Genomic DNA, 7438 nt, shown 5'->3' on the forward strand with positions numbered 1-7438 from the left:
GCGGAACAAACGTTACACTTTACTGACTCACAGAATACAAGTGTGTCTGAACATATATTGCCTCCAACACTCTTAACGAAGGGCCTACGCAGTCGATGACTCACGCATACGCCGATGTTAGCACCACATCGGTAACTACGATTGTAATAGGCACTCGATCATCGGCAATGGACAATGGCGCAGTAGCAGAACGTTACATGGTCCACTACACAGCGGGTCAGCTTTCGTCCTTTTCAGACCAAGTAAACTGCCAGACCGACCAGCATACACTGACACTGCTAATCACAGCGTGACCAACGTGGCAGCGTGAACACATTTCTGGGCAGATTCAGTGAGCATAGTTCTTTGCCTTCAGTTTATCCACTGACAACCCACAGAGCTAAAAGTAAGTATGTTCTCCAGGCACACTCGGGGTGGTTTATGTGTCTTGTCAAAACCTTCGCTGACAAAGCAGAATTTCAAGAGCTACAATCATTGCTGTAGAACTGCCATAATGAGCAGCGTTTGCATTGGTCCACCTTTCATAACCTGAGACATGGTCTGACACTCAACTTAGTGGCACAGCGATTTGTACAAAGTCATCCAGTGTCATTACTTCCATTAAGCTTGGTGTGTGCGTCTTAGCCAATATCATCTCCCATGCGTGTCCAAAATACTAGATTTACAAAGGAATTAGATAACTACTTTCATCCACCTTAATTCAATAATGTATCGTCCTAAGAAACACAATTCTATGCACATTTCCCTTATTCAAAATCCTTGTCTAAAATATACAATAGAAATGGTTATAACCTCTGTATGAATCGTGCGTAAGACCTGTCAATAAAATTATGATGTCATTTTAACCAGCTGCTTAAACAAATAAGCAGTTAATCATCAATCTGACATCAAATGTCGATCTTGAATACGTTTCTCTATTATTTCGAAATGCTTCACACAGATGAAAAGACTTGGATCCAGTTTCTTACTTTATCTGTCCGGCCATAATGGTAACTGCTACATATCTCAGGTACAATAAGTTCAGGAATACGTCTGGTGACCACCGAAACAATTAATTATTGTATAGGCTCTCTTAGAACAGAAAATCTTTCTAGAGTCGAAATAACGTCAGTCATGCAACAATCTACATCTTCTATTACTGGAGCAAAAATATAAGTGGTAACTCATCTTAGAATTTGTCAAATTCACTGATATCATTTCGATTACGAGACCGTTATCATTCATAGTGATAAAAGAACAAAATGTAAATTATGTTTTCATTAACAAGCTGCAAGTTCCTGATAATTCCAAGAAGGTGTCAACTGCGAAATACATCTGTTATCTGTTGAGGAATTCCTCATAAAGGCATACATACGGAACACTGTTCTGAAAAGAAAAAAAACAACATGTTAAATGCATTTTGGTCATCGTTTACACTGCTACAAAGTGTACTGATGACCTTGGAAAATGTGACCTCTAGAGGTTTACCAGTAATAACAGCCTTAATTTTGATTCGTTTCAATGGAAGTGTTGGACATACAGTTAATTCCTGTAATTTAATGAAATCTGCCTTATTGATAACCGAAACAGGACGACTGGAGTTTTTTACCGTTGATTAAGAAACGTGTCCACCATAAACTCACACTATAAGATGAATTAAGATGTTCTGATTGGGTTCTTCGACATCTCTCTTTCATTTCGATTGTTGTAGTTTCACAATGTATCAAATTTACAGTATGGGTAGAAACACGAATCGTTTGCCGTGTGCGCTATCTGTCGCTTTTGTGCAGCCCATCGCCCTTAGCACTGTCTCTTCGATTAGTGACCTGACCTCATTTACTTCAGCGAGTCGTTTCTGCTATCACGCCCCTTTATTCCTTTCATCGGAACTATCCAGTGTCTGGTTGTAATGATAGTCATGTGTTCTGAAATCAGTGTTCTCCGTTCCTGGATATGAATTAAACTTTCGTATTTCACGCCAATTACTTTTTTTCATTGTACTGGTCTATTATAACCATCATTATTGCCGTAATTCCTGTGATTGCTACAACCACGACCTCTGTTTCTGTCTCTGAAATTGCCGCAACTATACGAATAATCTCTCAAATGCCAATTACATAAATAATTATGATGACGACTATAATCGAACCGATTATCGTGTATCGTAATTGTTGCTCCGATTATAAGAATAGCCATCATCTGATGTGTCCCGTTGTGATCGAAAATTTTGTCTGTTGCCGTCTCTGTACTTAGTTCGCGAATGCAGTCAGCTCCGAAGTCTTGCAATAAGTTTTGAAAAGCCTCAACGTCATCTTTATAGCTTCCTGCCAACATTACGTGTTGTAAGCGTGTCCATAGTTTAGTTAAACAAATTCCTATTATTCAGAGGGATGGTAAGGAATTGGTAGGAAATGTTTCTTGCCTATCATTTGCTGAAAAAAGTCTGCCGGGTTGGAAAAAATCTGATTGTTCAAAACTCTTTAGTATAATGATATAGTGTTTGACACTGTCTTGCGTTGCTTCAGACCAATATGCCAACAAGAATGCGTGATAAAATTCACCTTCCTTTTGGTTTTATGGTGAAATTGCTTTCATTCTTGTCGCTGGTTCAAATTCTAGACAGACACGCATATGTTTAACTTTATGATCAGTTGACCATGAGACAGTATTTGAATTCTTGTAGCCACTCTCTTGGTTGCACGAGATTGTGAGAATTTCGAAAAACCTTAAACTTTCGAACAGTGAGGAAATGTTCGTATCCAGATAATCATTCTGGTGGGAGGTTATGGTCACTTGTCCGTGTTTAAAATGGTGAAGAGAAAGAAATTCTTCAAAATCGACAAATGAAGATCAGAATAATTGTCCGCATTGCTAGATAGTTGATTCACGGTTACAGAAAGCTCGTCAACCTGTTTGGTAACTGTATTAACTGTTCTTGGGTAGAAAATTCTGTCCTTTTAGCGTTAAGCGATGCTTTCATACTTATTATCCCGCTGCTTTAACTGTGAGATTTCGAACTTTTCAGAGTGTTCAACGCTCGACCTTAGATTATTTATTAGAGAATTAGCTCCTCACGTACAACTCCCATAACCGGCTTGATCTTATCCTTTTATTGAATAACTTAAGCTCTGATAACAACATCTGCACAAGATCGTCGTTATCTGTGGCATCACTACCGGAAGGAGTGGAGACTGGCTCAGTTTTGTAAATAGTTGTATATGCAAAGCCTGAATCTTTAAGTAAAGAGCCTGACTGTTGTGAAAAATTACACCCTACAGACTCAATTTCCGAGGCACAGTCCCCAACTGCACTCTCTTGTCCTACATTCTGTAGAGAAAGATTATTCTGATTAATCCTGTCAGCCATTGTCCTATGTGTCTCAGTTAAATCAGTATTGCGAGAAGATCTCTCACAGGTTGTTCCTTCTCTGCCTATGGAATTACAAAAAGTTACATCAGATGCAGCTCTAGCATTTCACGTAACACTGGCAACTTTTGACATTTTGATAAAATTGTAATAATGCAGAAAAAAAGAAAAAGAAATCTCTGAAACACAGAAGATCTGCACTACATGGACAACTACTAAAGTCACATCAAATAAATGCTAGTCAGAACACAGTACAATTAATCAAAAGAGAGAAATGTATAAATAACCATTGACAGATTTCACTGAATAAATGTAATTCCAAGCTTCTGATAATGTCACTGTGCAATGTAATGTTCTACAAAACTTTTGTAAATAGTTGACTGGTAAAAAATAAGTAAAAAAACTGTGTTATTGTAATGGCATGTGAAAGTCATACTAGGCAGGAGATGAAAAAAAAGGACCGAGTGAGGTGGCGCAGTGGTAGCACGCTGGACTCGCATTCGGGAGGACGACGATACAATCCCGCATCCGGTCATCATGATTTTGATTTTCCGTGATTTCCCTAAATCGCTCCAGGTAAATGTTGGGATGGTTCCTTTGAAAGGGCACAGCAGACTTCCTTCTCCGTCCTTCCCTAATCCGATGAGACCGATGACCTCGCTGTTTGGTCTCTTCCCCCAAATAATCCTACTCCAATGAGAAAAAGGGGAAAAACGATCAGCGCTGTTTTAGTAACAATGCCGACAGAAATGAGAAACAAATACATGCCATAAGAATTATTACAGCACTTCTGAGACGATAACGTACCTGTTACCACATGGCGTGGTTTATTAGACGGTACATGTGTTCATGCAAGACTTGCCCCATCTGGTCAACACGGTAGTTTCTTACTGCCGTCGTCGGACGTCTGTTGTATTATAAAATACCATCATCCCTAGTTTGGAAGTAAGGGGGAGGATCGGAAAGTAAAGCACAACAACGTTTTTCTTCCCTGGTGTTGCAGGTGAAATGTTGAAATTTCACGATAATGTAGTTTGAAGTGTGTGCTACAAGGTTTTTTTTTCATGTGCTGAGCTGACCTAGTGAGAGAAGCTTGAGCTACGAAACAAATACGGTGCGCATGTTACTGTATTGAATTTGTGAAGCGCAGCGAAGTGCAGTTAGATGTTTTAGGAACAAAGGGCATAAACCAGGTGAAATTCACAGAGAAATGTCTGGTGTGTTTAGGGACGACTGTATGAGCTGTACTAACGCTTCCAGATGGTGTGCATTCTTCCAAGAGGGCCGTCTGAACCTTTGTGACTCGGCAAGCTCCAGGCCGCCGTTACAGATGCAACCCCGCAAAATGTTGAAGTTATTGACGCAGCAATTTTGAACAACCGGCGTGTAAAACTATGAATATTATCGCCGAAGTTTAGCATTTACTATGGTGAAGTGTACGATATTTTCATGAAAGGGTGAAATTTCGTGAGATTAGTGCTCGCTTGACGCCTAGAACCATACAACCACAAGGGCCAGCGAATGATAAACTTGAATCAGTTAACGCGTTACGCAGCAGAAAGGCATGTCTTTCTCAAAGAAATCTTCACTGCTGATGGGTCGTGGACACACCATAACACGCACGAAACAAAACAGCTGCTTCCCCAGTAAGAAAAATTTAAAAGTGACTCACTCTGCTAGAAATTTTCTTATGGCAGTCTTCTGGGGCAGCATGGCGTGTTGTTGGTGGATTTCGCTGAATACGGTACCACTGTGAATGCTGCAGCCTACATTAAAAAATACATGAGATGTAGTAATGCTTCCAGATGGTGTGCATTCTTCAAAGAGGGCCGCCTGGACCTTTGTGACTCGGCAAGCTCCGGGCCGCCGTTAACAGATGCAACCCCGCAAAATGTCGAAGTTATTGACGCAGTAATTTTGAACAACCGGCGTGTAAAACTATGAATATTATCGCCGCAGTTTAACATTTACTATGGTGAAATGTACGATATTTTCATGAAAGGATGAAATTTTGTGAGATTAGTGCTCGCTTGACGCCTAGAACCATTCAACCACAAGGGCCAGAAAATGATAAACTTGAATCAGTTAACGCGTTACGCAGCAGAAAGGCATGTGTTTCTCAAAGAAATCTTCACTGCTGATGAGTCGTGGACACACCATAACACGCCCGAAACAAAACAGCTGCTTCCCCAGTAAGAAAAATTTAAAAGTGACTCACTCTGCTAGAAATTTTCTTATGGCAGTCTTCTGGGGCAGCATGGCGTGTTGGTGGTGGATTTCGCTGAATACGGTACCACTGTGAATGCTGCAGCCTACATTAAAACTTGGGTTAAGTTGCGTTGTGCTTCTCGTGACTAATGCCACAACATCAATGCTGACGGTGTCAAACTACTTCAAGACAGTCCTCGCCTTACGTGTTGCTGCACTTGTTCGTGAGAATATCGCAAAATTTGGGTAGGAGGTGCCTGCGAGCTAACGTCAGAAAGATGTTCTGGCTCATGTGCGGTTCCTCTTCGTCGAAATGTTTTCCCTCACACTCGTGTGGAGGTTGAACCGCCAGTGCCACATTACACTACCTAAATTAGACACTTGAGACCGTTTGATAAAATTGTCTGGCTGATGGCAAGTTTGCGAAACACAAAGTTAACATAACATATAATAGCAGAAATAATACACTCCTGGAAATGGATGAAAGAACACATTTACACCGGTGTGTCAGACCCACCATACTTGCTCCGGACACTGCGAGAGGGCTGTACAAGCAATGATCACACGCACGGCACAGCGGACACACAAGGAACCGCGGTGTTGGCCGTCGAATGGCGCTAGCTGCGCAGCATTTGTGCACCGCCGCCGTCCGTGTCAGCCAGTTTGCCGTGGCATACGGAGCTCCATCGCAGTCTTTAAAACTGGTAGCATGCCGCGACAGCGTGGACGTGAACCGTATGTGCAGTTGACGGACTTTGAGCGAGGGCGTATAGTGGGCATGCGGGAGGCCGGGTGGACGTACCGCCGAATTGCTCAACACGTGGGGCGTGAGATCTACACAGTACATCGATGTTGTAGCTGGTGGTCGGCGGAAGGTGCACGTGCCCGTCGACCTGGGACCGGACCGCAGTGACGCACGGATGCACGCCAAGACCGTATCATCCTACACAGTGCCGTAGGGGACCGCACCGCCACTTCCCAGCAAATTAGGGACACTGTTGCTCCTGGGGTATCGGCGAGGACCATTCGCAACCGTCTCCATGAAGCTGGGCTACGGTCCCGCACACCGTTAGGCCGTCTTCCGCTCACGCCCCAACATCGTGCAGCCCGCCTCCAGTGGTGTCGCGACAGGCGTGAATGGAGTTACGAATGGAGACGTGTCGTCTTCAGCGATGAGAGTCGCTTCTGCCTTGGTGCCAATGATGGTCGTATGCATGTTTGGCGCCGTGCAGGTGAGCGCCACAATCAGGACTGCATACGACCGAGGCACACAGAGCCGACACCCGACATCATGGTGTGGGGAGCGATCTCCTACACTGGCCGTACACCTCTGGTGATCGTCGAGGGGACACTGAATAGTGCACGGTACATCCAAACCGTCATCGAACCCATCGTTCTACCATTCCTAGACCGGCAAGGGAACTTGCTGTTCCAACAGGACAATGCACGTACGCATGTATCCCGTGCCACCCAACGTGCTCTAGAAGGTGTAAGTCAACTACCCTTGCCAGCAAGATCTCCGGATCTGTTCCCCATTGAGCATGTTTGGGACTGGATGAAGCGTCGTCTCACGCGGTCTGCACGTCCAGCACGAACGCTGGTCCACCTGAGGCGCCAGGTGGAAATGGCATGGCAACCCGTTCCACAGGACCACATCCAGCATCTCTACGATCGTCTCCATGGGAGAATAGCAGCCTGCATTGCTGCGAAAGGTGGATATACACTGTACTAGTGCCGACATTGTGCATGCTCTGTTGCCTGTGTCTATGTGCCTGTGGTTCTGTCAGTGTGATCATGTGATGTATCTGACCCCAGGAATGTGTCAATTATGTTTCCCCTTCCTGGGACAATGAATTCACGGTGTTCTTATTTCAGTTTCCAGGAG

This window comes from Schistocerca gregaria, chromosome 8 (assembly GCF_023897955.1).
Source record: "Schistocerca gregaria isolate iqSchGreg1 chromosome 8, iqSchGreg1.2, whole genome shotgun sequence".
NCBI lineage: Eukaryota > Metazoa > Arthropoda > Insecta > Orthoptera > Acrididae > Schistocerca > Schistocerca gregaria.